The sequence below is a fragment of the Gavialis gangeticus genome, unplaced genomic scaffold (assembly GCF_001723915.1).
Source record: "Gavialis gangeticus isolate Ggan-Ray unplaced genomic scaffold, GavGan_comp1, whole genome shotgun sequence".
NCBI lineage: Eukaryota > Metazoa > Chordata > Crocodylia > Gavialidae > Gavialis > Gavialis gangeticus.
The window spans coordinates 13,241,371-13,254,526 of record NW_017729018.1 but is presented as its reverse complement, the minus strand read 5'-3'; the positions used below and the strand labels follow the sequence as shown (position 1 = coordinate 13,254,526).

The window sequence follows — 13,156 nt, the reverse complement described above, 5'->3', positions numbered from 1 at the left end:
TAACAAGGAATAACAGCCACAACTTGTTGGAGAATAGGTTTAGATTAGACAGCCGTAAGAACTACTTCACTGCCAGGGCAGCTAGGATCTGGAACTAACTTCCAAGCAAAGTGGTGCTGGCTCCTACCCTGGGGGTCTTTAAGAAGAGGCTTGATGCCTACCTGGCTGGAGTCATTTGAGCCCAGTTTTTCTCCTGCCCAGATCTACAAGGTCCCTTCCGACCCAACTTCTATGATTCTATGATATGGTTTATATTATATAACAGATGTTTCATACACATGGCTCTGCTTCCCTTATTGATTTATGGCATCTGAAATCTTCTGTGTCTGAACATAAATTTAGTGACTGACTGAGTGTTCTTTATAAATAGATAATAGATGGCTGAATAGATTTCTGAGATAGCAAAAAGGAAATGTGACATCTGCATAATACCAACTGAATGGCAGTAAAAGATATTTAAGCACAGGGTTAGTAATTACTGTACTAATTGAAAGTAAATGAAAAGTTACAGCAGGGAAGTTTAGAGAGAGACAGAGTCCTCATCTCCAATACCACTGCTGCTTGGAAACTCAGAAAAGACACAGCTGGAGTGAGAACAAACTGCATAGCGTACCCTTAAATGTGGCCAACATTTCCTGAAATGTCACAGAAAACAGGATTTTAATTATTGCAAACTGAATTCTTAGGGATTCAAGAATTTCACAGATCTAACAAACAAAGTCTACGGCTGGTTTGCAAACAGTTTCTGAATGACCATTAGGTGGTACTTTTCCTGATACAAAGAAAATCCTATTCTCACGAAGCAGCTTGTAACAGACATGGAGTGCAAGAAGCCTTGCATTATGGAGAACTGTAGCACTGTACAAGAGCAGAATTCATGGCACCGACCCGGTCTTCATACACAGGCTCAGAAGACCCCACATACAGTGCGTTGTAGTGTTTAGACCAGTGATTCTCAACCAGGGTGCCAAGGAAGCTGTTTGGACAGGCTGGCGCCCATACTTGCAGGGATGGGAGACTCTGCTCTGGTGGCAGGAGAGACTTCTACCAGGAGCCCCAGCTCAGGGCAGGGAGTACCACAAGCCTCCCCTCCTTTTCCCTTCAGCCCATGCCGGGGCTGGACTTACTCTGCTGCTGCCCAAGTAAGCTGGAATGACCACATCGTGGCCCGAGTGGGATGGGGGCAGCTGGAGGCACCCTCCGAGAGGGCTGGGGGGCAAAGGGCTTCAAGTTGAAAGTGAAGGGCACCAGCATGGCCCAGGGGTGCAGGGGACTGTGGGTTGGGAGTGAGGGGCATCAGCAGGGCCAAGGGCCTGTGGGTCAGGACTGGCCATCAGCATTTACAAATGGGTCCTGGTACAAAAACAAATGTTGAGAGCCACTGTACTGGTATACCTATGAAGTTCACTCTATGAAATAATGACTGGAGACATTTAGGGGTAGATCTGTTTAAGTGCCTAATGAATTTAGGAACACAAATGCCAATGCAACCTATTCATACACATTTATGACATGTATGCTTTTCCAGTGGTCTATCTCACTTGCCTGCTTCTTTCACAGAGTCCATTTGTTATTAATGTCAGCTGCTACAGATTTATCTCTTGTGTGATCTGCCAGCAAAGTCTCTCTCTCTCAGCTCCATCAGCAGACATTTACTATTAGAGAACAAAATATCATAGTCAAGGTCCACCACGTGGATCTGAGGGGGGAGAACTGTTTGGAAAGAAATGACTGGCTGGTGATGCTAGACATTGCCTCATCAGCATGCAATACCACTGCTATGGCATAGAAGACAAAATGCTGAAGTGAAGAGGAGAGATACAGGAAGAAGAAAAGACAAATGTGTTACACTTGGTGATCCAGAGCCCAGCGGGGTGTCAATCAGCACAACTCCTGATTGTGGTGCTACAGGGCTTTAACCCAGCTGGGAATCTGGCCCGCTGTCATGCATATAAAGCTTCCAGCATGCAGCACAAACTTCCGCCAGGTCAGATGTGACACCAGACAAAGCAACAGGTTGTGACATGTAAGTTCTTGCTCTTTGCATTTCCTAGCCAGCTGACAGTGAACTGGAGGGGATCCCTCACAATTCTTGCACAGAGACCAGGGGCACTAATCCTTCCCAGCAGGCTCCACACTTGAAATAGAACCATTATTTTCCCCATCCGCCCCCAACTCGAGTCACCCACTGACTTCCTGATCCACAGCGACTGACTTGGTTCACTCTCATCTTTGCCAAAAAGGACCTCCACCTCCTTCCAAAGTGGTCTCTCCTTTAAGTAGCTGTTAATTGTAGAACTGGGTATTGAATCCTGTTGAATAGGATTCCTTGCATTTTTATTTATGGTAATCTCATATTTATTGCATTATTGCTCATAACCCAAATTAATTACTCAAAAAGCAATACCTTAGCCATTCTGCTGAATGTTGAATACTCTGGTAAAGGAAAGGACAAGGGACATGGTGCTTTCTCACCTGTACAATCTGACTCATGCATACCAAACGGCAGGGTATCTTCAAGCACAGCTGTCACAAGACAGCGCTAGTGGTAACAGGAACAGCATTAGCTCCCCTGTGACTTGCCACTTGGTTTGGATAAGAATATGCTGCAGAGAAGTCTCCTCCTACCCCCACCATCCCACCACAACAATAACCGTTCCCAAGTGGTCTGGAGCCCAGGCCGCTGGGATGGTTTTCAAGAGCTGCAGCATGATTACAGTTAGGAGTGAGGGAGCTTTGAAGAAGAAAATAAGACACAGACTCACTCTCTCTGAGTTTTGCTACATCCCCACTTGCTCCAGTTTCCTCTACAAGCATGTCTTACTACTGGCCTGCTGCAAAGCACTCTCCACCCACTCATTCCCCATGTGCACTAGTCCCCGAAAGTAAACAGCAAAATGTCCTCAACGCATCCCCGCGTGTGCACCAGTAAGTACACTCGAGGCTGAGCTGGAGAGTGGTGCTGGTCACCTGCTCACTCCAATGCAGTCCCATTGCCACATCTCCAGGCACAAGGGTGGGCAGAACACCGGGAGAGGGGGGGTTGCTTCATGGCCATGCTCCCAGGCATAGTAGGGAAAGGAAGTCAGCCCTAGGGCTCTGTGAAATACGGTTCAGATCAAAGTTAAAGCCCTAGCCTAGATAGATACCCTTTTGTTCATACTGCTTTCTTTGACCATCTTGCTCTTTGACAGGAACAGAATTGTGTTCTGCATAAACACATGACACAGCTGATGGAATCAGACTTTACCGGAAAGATGACATCAGGGATAAAGTGCAAATCCACTGAAACAAATCTTATTTTATATAGTGCACAAAAGCAACCAGGTCCTGGGGTAATATTCAAACATGAAGAAGCCAAAAAAATAATCAAGTCATAAGGTGCCACTCTTTATAAATATCATTTAATTCAAACCATGTAACTGGACAGACATATTATATCAAGAGCAGTGCATATAAGCAGAAGAGCTGGCCTAATTGAAATCCATGAACATTCACAGTTGGATCACAGCAATGATTTATACATTTAAAATGCAAGTATACTTAACTCATTTCAGCTATGTATTGTCCATTTAGATGGGATTGGATGAAAGTGTCAGGTCTGCGCTTGCTCCTTTCAATTTACATACGGTAGGTGAAGTTTCATTTCCTCACTATTTGACCTTTACATTGAGCATGTTAGTAGCTTTTAAAGCAGTAACCTTAAACCCAGGACCACTGAATTTATTATTATTTACACAACAGTAGCACTTAACAGCCCCCAAACCCCATTTGTTAGACCCTGTGCAAATATACAATAAGAAATGGTTCAGGCCCAGAGGACCCTGTGATCCAAATAGATGTGAAATAAAGGCAGATTATTATCCCATTTTACTCTCTGAGGCATCCAGCAATAAAGTGCCATGTCCAAGGTTGCAAAGGGAGTCTGTGGCAGAGTTAGGACTGGCATTTATCTCCAGTTCAATGTGCTTAACAAAACTATCCTTCCTCCCTAATACAAAGCCCTAGTGGAAAAAAGGCTGTTGCTAGGGTAATAAATGTAGCAAAAGATACTAAAAGCAACACAGCTATCTTTCTTCTCTAAGCATTACCCATACTCTTATGATGATACACTGACCTGCATTTTAAGCACTCTCTTATCTGGGTTTAGGAATTGTTTATTAAAAACAAAAAAAAACCCTCTGACAAATCAATGCCTCAAATTATCTGTGGCAAAAAATGATTTTCATAATTAATGCAAGTATTTTTTATTTTATTTTCCATTTATCATCCAGGTTTTGCCTGATGTGAACTAATATATCGGTCAACCTTATAAATACTTGATCAGTATAGTTGGCAGTCAATAACCACTCATGGCACAAATGGCTGAAATAGAGCTTGGGAATAACCACTTTCTCCTTCTAGTTTTCGTTCTCTGGTGCTGGCTGCACTCTGTAGCAATGAAATGTCCTGATCGTATAGGGCCAGGCTTATGACTCAGACATCTCAGAGTTGAACACAGAGGATATCCCCCCTACCCCCTTTCCCTCTTAAATCTTGAACATTGAACTCCTGTCTGGAATTTGTCCTCCTTTCTCACTGCCTACCCCCACCATGTCAAAACTAGAAAGAGAAATAGCACTGGGCTGCAGCCTGGCACATACTGATTTGCTACAAAGATGTCCAGAAAACAGAATTTTTCTGGTGTATGAAATGGTATTTACTGGCATCATTTCCCCCCTATATTTCTGTAAGTATCTGCATTTGGCATGAGCTGCTGAGAGTCATCAACTTTAACCCTTTATATTCTTGCACTGTTTTTGTGAGCCTATATGACCCATTGTAGGGTGGCATCTTACCCATGCAGTATATTTTATTTGGAGGATGCTGGTATAGCAGAGGTGCAGGTTATCGTACAAGACTCCTCTGTACTTAACTCATACCTGCACTAGCTTTTGCCTCAGCTATAGACCAAATCCAGGCTCCCCAAACCACTTCATTATTGGTACTGGGTACAGGAATTTTCAATAAACCCTGGCCTGCTACAGTAAACCCTACACTGCACATTCAGCCTACATGATTGGCCCCCAAGCTTCAGCCCTCACATTCGCCAAACTGAAGCATGAGTCTTCTTACTGTAGGCCTCACTGGAGCATTGAACAATATATGCTGCTTACACAAAGGCTTTGCTAAAGTGGCCAAAGTAGGCCTCACCAGCAAACCTGACCCACGCATGAACTCCTCATATAAACAACTTGGCACATCATCCAGCTGTGCATTCCTACCAGGAGGTGGGAGGGGAAGATGATGGTACAAGGTAGGACAGTCCAGTACGTGGAGGATAAGGCTGGAACAGGAACACCCAAGCCAGAATATGAAACAAGCCCCTAGTACAGGATGGTTTGAGATGTTCAAGATACAGCTGGAATGCGATACGTAATTTGCTTTGATCGTTGTATAAAAGGAGAATTAGAAGCAGGGGGATTTTGTAGTGGCCTGGGGAAGTCTGCGTGGTGTTGTGTCAGAGGTACAAATGCCTCAACTCCTGGTCTGATGTACCTGTTAGCCCAAAAAGTGTTAGGGCTGTACTTATAGACAATAAACTTGGCTGAATCTTTGCCACTGAACTGAACCCGTGGCCATTCTTTACAACAAGACAGGTGTTGGACTCTCTTGGCTACACCTTTGCCAGCCCCACAACTCCTGAGACTCAACACTGACACCACAACAAGAACACCCCACCAGGATAATAGCAGCAATAACACTGATAACCCCAGACAACACCTACAGGAAACTACTGCCCCTGCCACTCAGTCCTCACTATTTCTGCATTTGCCCATGTGTATTTGGATGCATATTCCAGGGTTCTTTGCTATACAAATTTCTCCCAATCATCTGCAGGAGACTGTCCGACTCTCCTGAGGGAGCTGGGGTCAAGGGCCTTGGTAGACTCTCAGTACTCAAGTGAACTTGCCCATTTCCCACTGCAGAGTAGGCAGGTACCAGCCCAAGTCAAAAAACAGTCAAGCTGTAACCCATGCCCCCCAGCCGAGCAAGCTGAGGTTCAAAGCTCAAGTAAGCACACGCTGGAGAGTTTGTTGTACAAGAAGTGGGATGAGCAGGGACAGAGACTACATCAAAGACATTTCCCCCCCAGTAGGTGCCATCACATGAAGGGATACACTTCATTTTAAGGACAGAATCATATTGCTCTTCTGAAAAGCATATATACATCACTCAATTTTTAAAAAAAAAGATCCTCCTTCCAGCCCTCCTTCACGTGGAGATTGTTGTTGAATTTCTCTTGTCCATGTTTCCACTTCCCCATCAGCTTCCTTTTCCCATATGGGCAGAGTAGGAGTAGGGGACCCTGATGAGCTAAATCAAACCAGTTTAGGAAAGGAACAAGATCTCTCTCAGCCCACATGGAAACCTTCACACTGACACAGTAGCCTCCACTCTAACAGAAATGTCAGATGTTCTTATTCCAGAGAAAAGTTGTTGTGGGAGTTTTTCCCAGCTGCTGACTTCTGATGTCATCAACAGCATATTTAATTATCCCTCTTCCTCAGGCACTATAAGCTTTCTATTTAAACATGGGCATAATACCAAGTGTTTGCATAAAAACTCTGGGAAAAGAGCTCTGAAAAACACCATGTTTACATACCACATTCACTGCTTTCCCAAAAATTAGCCTTTCAAAATTGGGGTGCATGTCTTAAGTGCGAAAAACAGGTTTTTCTGCCCAGAACAGATGGATGAAGACTGCATCCTACTTTCATTCCTGCTCCACCCACAGTTTAAAACCAACTTCCCAGCAGCAGCAGTGGCATTTCTATTCAGGTAGTGATAATGGAGTTAATTGACTTCATAGTTTATTACAATCTACCTGATTCCCACTAATCTCTTTTCATTCAACAGGCATTAACAACCTTCTCTCCTTTTTAATGGTCTTGATTTCCACTAATGAAGCTACTAATCAAGGTCGGCAGCAAAAGTTAAGGATAACAAAAAGTCATTCTTTAAATGCATAGGAAGCAAAAAGAAAGCGCAGGGTAACATAGGGCCCCTTCAAGATGGACTAGGGCAACTGGTAACAGATAGGATGGCCAAAGCAGAGCTCCTAAATGATTTCTTTGCATCTGTGTTCCTGGACACAGATACAACCATGCATCCCAATGGGACTTTAGGTAAGTGCAAGATAGATACCAACCCGCCAGCTGTTAGCACTGTCCTAGTAAAAGGGCACTTGGAGGAGTTGAATATATTCAAGTCAACAGGCCCTGATGATCTTCATCCTAGGGTACTTAGGGAATTAGCTGGAGTCATAGTGGAACCACTGGTGCAACTGTTTGAGCACTTGTGGAGCTCAGGACAGGTCCTGGAGGGCTGGAAAAGGGCCAATGTGGTTCCTATTTTCAAGAAGGCGAGAAAGGAGGAACCAGGTAACTATAGACCGGTTAGCCTCACCTCTACCCTTGGCAAGACCTTTGAGAAAATTTTTAAAGAAAACATTTGTGGGGGACTAGCGGGTAAAATAATGCTAAGGGGCAACCACCGTGGGTTCATAACAAGCAGAACCTGCCTGACTAAGCTAGTTTCTTTTTACGACCGGGTCACAAAATGCTTGGACGAAGGAATAGGGGTAGATGTTATTTCCTTAAATTTTTAAAAAGGGCTTTGACACAGTGTCGCACCCAATTGTTATAACTAAACTAAACAGTTGCAATGTAGATTATTACACAGTCCGGTGGGTGTAAAATTGGCTTATGGGACGCACCCAGAGAGTGGTGGTGGATGGGTCAGTTTCTATCTGGAGAGACGTGGGCAGCGGAGTCCCCCAAGGCTCTGACCTGGGGCCGATACTGTTCAATACCTTCATTAGTGACTTGGATGAGGGAGTAGAAAGCACTTAGTTCAAGTTTGCAGATGACACCAAACTATGGGGGAAGGTACACAAACTAGAGGACAGGGAGTGAATCCAGGTAGATTTGGACTTGCTGGGGAAGTGGGCAGAACAGAATAGGATGCAGTTTAACAAGGATAAGTGTCATGTGTTGCACCTGGGAGGAAAAATCATCAACACTCCTCCAGTCTGGGAGGGACCACTCTAAGTAGCGCAACTGCGGAAGGGGATCATAGAGTTGTAGTCGACTCCAAAATGAACATGAGTCACCAATGTGATGAAGTAATAAGTAAAGCTAACCGCACTCTTTTTTGCATAAGTAGGTGCATCACAAACAGGTCTAGGGAGGTGATACTTCTCCTTTATGCGGCATTGGTCAGGACGCAGCTGGAGCACTGTGTCCAGTTTTGGGCACTGCACTTCAGGAGGGATGTTGATAACCTGGAAAGGGTTCAGAGGAAGGCCACCAGTCTGGTTAAAGGCATACAGGAAAACCCCTTCGAAGACGGATTGAGGGACCTGAACCTCTTCAGCCTCTGCAAGAGAAGGCTGAGAAGCGATCTTGTGGCTGTCTACAAACTCATCGGGGGGGGGGAACAGCAGGAAATAGGGGATACGACGTTTACCAAGGCGCCCATTGGGGTAACTAGAAACAATGGCTACAAACTGAAGGAGAGCAAATTTAGATGGGACATAAGAAAAAAATTCTTTACTGTGAGGGTTGCCAAAATACGGAATATACTTCTAAGGGAGGTGGTGCTGTTCCCTTCCTTGGAGGCATTTAAGCGGAGATTAGATAAACACCTGGCCGGGGTCATCTGAACCCAGCACTCTTTCCTGCCCAGGGCAGGGGGTCGGACTCAATGATTTAATAGGTCCCTTCCGACCCTAAAAATCTATGAATCTACCCCCTATCTTCAGCAATTTTCCTGTTTCTTAGCTACCTCTGGTTTCTATTCTCATGTTTCATTGCCTTGTAGACTATTTTCAGCTCTTTGCAAAATCCTAGATTTGCCCATGGAGTCCAGCAGACCCAGGCACCATCTCTGTGTGGTGCGGGGAGGGGAACAGGAATGGAAAAATAGCCATGGATGCAACAGCGACTGATTGCACTGCTGCAATCAGCACTGCAGTAGCTGGCACTGCCCCAGGCCTGCCCAGGGCACAGAGCTGCTCAGCTAAGCCTCTGCTACTGACAATTCAGCTGTGAAACGGTTAAAATTTTACCTTTTGCCTGAGCAGGAAAGGGAGGGTTTGAGAGTTGAAGATTAGGCTCTGTCCCTGCTCTATGCACCCATAACTCTGGAAACATCTTCCCCCCCTCCGATTCTACTTTCCCTAAAACCAGGTGTGTGTAAGGATTGGGTCTCACAGGCTGTCTTGAGGTGAACAGGGGTAAAAAAGTACCTGAACCAAAGGAGGAGATCCACACCAAGGCCAAGGCTACATGAGACAGTCAGAACTAGAGAGTCAAAATCAGTAAGCAATGTGCACATCCATAGACCAGACAGCACCAGAAGTCAGGAACCAGGAAATCCAGAACACAGAAACAGGTTGAGCAGAAGCCAAAAGCCAGGCAAGATTTAGGCGAATAGACAGAGCTGCTGCAAGTTGTCAGACATTAAACTACCAAAGCCCAAATGAAGGGCCTAGTTTATACATTAGGCCCACTTTACTCTGCAGCCAGTGACCTGGACCCTTGCAGCTGGTGCCACTGTGAAACCAGGTGGCCCTGCTGAGAGCGCAGATTGTCTTCTAAAAAACATTGCATTTGTCCAGGGTAAAGCATTTTATCTTTGGACGAAGTGCAATAATTCAGTTGTCCATTGTCTGGGTACAAATCCTAAAAAAAGGCTCACAGGATAAGAAGTATTAACAGTTTATACCAGGACATTACATTGTACATCTTAATGGTTATCCTGGGATTGCATCAATGGCAGAAAAGCAGCAGTGCATTCAGCCACTCACTAAACCCTGATTGAAAAGGTAATGCACGTACCCACAGGAGACAGACAAATAATGGTCTGAAGTTTCAACAAAAGAAAATCTTTGGTCAGAAACAAAGGCTGGAAATCTCTATACGAGTAAGAATCCAAAGTAACTTCAACAAAGTGAGCAGAATGTGTTCTTTTAGAAGAATACGTAACAAAACAGGTTATACTTTTAACAGGAGCTGCTTTGTTCAAATAAATAATAGTGATGTAAGATTTTCATCCATATTATTACTTCTATTTATAGATGGGGAACGGAGGCCTTTCTGTCAGGCCAGGCCTCCCTTGGTCCGCTATCTGGTAGCATGTAAACTAGAACAGCCTGTTCCATGGTCAGGTTGTCAGCAACTAAACTGGTACCCACACCTGGGCTTGCCTGGGTAAGGAAGGTGTGTAGACAACCAGCAGGACTAAAAACAAAACCTATCAAAGGGTGGATGAGCTCCCTGTGAGCCAACAGCCATCCATACCTGGAATGGAGATAGGTGCCACCAGGTCACTCTGCCCAAAGAATCACCAATGATGCAAAGCAACTTAACTAACCTCATTGGAGTAGGGGTGGGTTGTGGCGCTCCAACAGCTGCAGCGGCCCCAGGACTGACTGGATTTGAATACAGGCCTTAAGTTAGTCAGTCAGTACAAAAATTCAGTTTTCCAGCTTCAGTCTGATGGCTTATTCATGCAACAATGATGCCTCTTGATGCCAACACAAGCAGTATGACTAATCAATAGACAGTTCTGACACACCTTTAGTTGAAAGCTGATGTACTAACAATTGGGGTAAAAAAAACCCTCAAGTTCTAATATATATACACACTAATAAGTAATAACTGAGCTTGTCAAATTCTGCTTCTGTGTATTTGATGAACTGCAGGAAGTCAACTACCCACCCCTCTTGGGTGACACTGAATCCCACTGTAAACGGCAAGCTTGACCACCACTGTGAAGTTGACTCATTTTGTTTTAGTTTCTCCTCTAGAAATAGATGTTGGTGTCGGTTTACAGCATCTAAGCAGTGCCCTTTCAAAAAAAGAGGCATGAAATCAATATGCTGTAGGATGAGCACAAAAATATCATGTCTTTCCTCCACTGGATTTGGCAGATATTAGTGCCTAGAGAAAATTTACAAACACATTAAACATTTCTATTCTAGCTGAAGGAGTTATGATGGCCTCAGACAGTGAATTACAGGGGCTTATCTATGTTTTTAATAGCGTATCTTATTGGCAATAAAATTAACAAAACTGCAGCTGCTAAAAACAGATACAGTATTTTCAGCTGGTGGGTTACATTTACCATTGATGTTAGCAGGTGCTTCACTGTGATATTAAGCAGAGTTATGCCTCCTTACACTACAAGTGGATTTGTCCCTGTAGCGAGGGCAGGGGGGCACATCTTCCCAACCCCCATAGTGGCTTCCTTTGATACCCCCATGTCCCAAGACCAGGGAGCCATTTACAGCTGTTTAACCTGTGAGCAATCTTCCATGAGAGTCTGGATGAAAGCTGAAGAAACATACTGGGATGTCTTACCTATTCAGCTATTGTTCCCTGCAGGCGCCTAAGAAACTGAGGCACTTACAACATTTTGCCCACAATATGAGATAGGAAATGGATAACGCCTCCATGCTTGACCCCAGTTCAGATGATGAATGGATCTGTCTCTGATTTGCTGCACAGAATGGTCATAGTCATCTGGTTGTAGAGAAACCTCAGGAACCTGATGTACTTTTCAGAACATCCAAATCTGGCCAGTACTTTCCACAGGGCTTCACAACTGATGGAATCAGAGGCCTTAGTAAGGTCAATGAAGGTCATATACATGTCCTGATGTTGTTCCTGACATTTTTTGGAGGTCTGGTGGGCAACAGAAAACATGTCAGTTGCCCTGTGAGATGGTCTGAAACCACACTGAGATTCTGGAAGGACTTCTTCAGCAAGAGGTAGAAGACAGTTCAGGAGGATGCAGGAGAAGATTTTCACTGCTATGGAAAGGAGGGCAATACCTCGCTGGTTCCCACACAGACTTATCTCCATTCTTGAAGACAGTCTCGAGGTTGGCATTCCCTTAGTCCCCAGGGATCTCTTCATTGTTCCAAATTTGAACAATACATTCATGGAGTCTCAGTACCAATTACTCACCACCAACCTTGTAGATTTCAGCAAGTATGGCATCTGGTCCAGTAGCCTTGTTGTTCTTGGCTCTTTGATGGCATGCCAGATTTCTTCTAGGATAGGAGGGTTGGCGAGGGATCCCCTTTCAGGGTATTGAGGGATGGGCTCAATGCTGGTATCTGTCACAGTGGATTCACAGTTCAGTCGTACCTCAAAATGCTCTTTCCATTTAGCTTGGATAGTTTTATTGTCTTTGAGGGGTGTTGAGCCATCCTGTGATTGCAGGAGAGTAGGACTGTGAGAAGACGGGGTGTGGATGGCTTTCATTACCTGGAAAAAGCTACACACATCACAACTGTCAACATAGAGCTGGACCTCCTTGACTTTATCTTGCCACCACTGATTTTTGAACTTTGGCTTCAAGGAGCTGATGCGTTTCTTCCTTCAGCTGAGATGAGGTGTCATCTTGCTAAGCAGAATGAGCCCTTCTCTTCTGGCTTGGATCTCATCATCACTCTCATCAAGCCAGCCTTGGAGTCAACAGGTGATATAGCCAATGGGTTCAGCACAGGCCATATGGTTTAAACCCCCTTCCAGAGTTCTTCACTGTTGCCTTCCTTCACAGACCAGGCATACAGCTTTTCATGAAGACACTATTGGAGATCCTTACCGACCTTCAAGTCTTGAAGAGATTTGGTGCTGAGAATCCTTCACATTGCTTTTGGCTATTTTCAGTGTTTCAGAGCAAGCTGGGCTTTCATAAAGGATCTGGCAAGATGGTGATCTTTCCAGCAGTCATTGGTTCCTCACATGGCTTGTGTGATATGGACATCCATTTGATCATGGGCTCTAACTAACAGTCAAGGAAGTAAACAGCTTCAAGCAAGGGTGTCTCAAGGTGGTCTTGGACTTAATCACAGGCTTCAGTACTTTGCTGAAACAAAGCCTTTTTGTGACATACTGAAGCCAGAGTCAATGCATCTTGGTGCCATGTTGGAAGAGAAGGAAGCTACTTATCATGGTGCCTCCTTGTTAAAAAAGAAATAGCATTTGCCAGACCACCACAGTAGGAACTGAGATACCCCAGGTTTCCCTTGCATTTAGAATAGAAGTAAAAGTCATAAACGAAAATGCCAAAAGGATTCCATTTCTATTTCCAAAGGAAA

General features: G+C 44.6%; 1 long non-coding RNA gene across 1 annotated transcript in view; it reads left to right on the top strand.

Annotated features, from left to right (window-relative positions):
* LOC109295057 overlaps positions 1–12,690 on the top strand; it is a 20,101-nt gene extending 7,411 nt beyond the window's left edge. The window contains exons 2-3 of the long non-coding RNA XR_002096671.1: positions 12,439–12,448; positions 12,680–12,690. This is a non-coding gene — a long non-coding RNA (uncharacterized LOC109295057). The remainder of the gene's footprint in view (positions 1–12,438; positions 12,449–12,679) is intronic.
* The last annotated feature ends 466 nt before the right edge of the window (positions 12,691–13,156 follow it).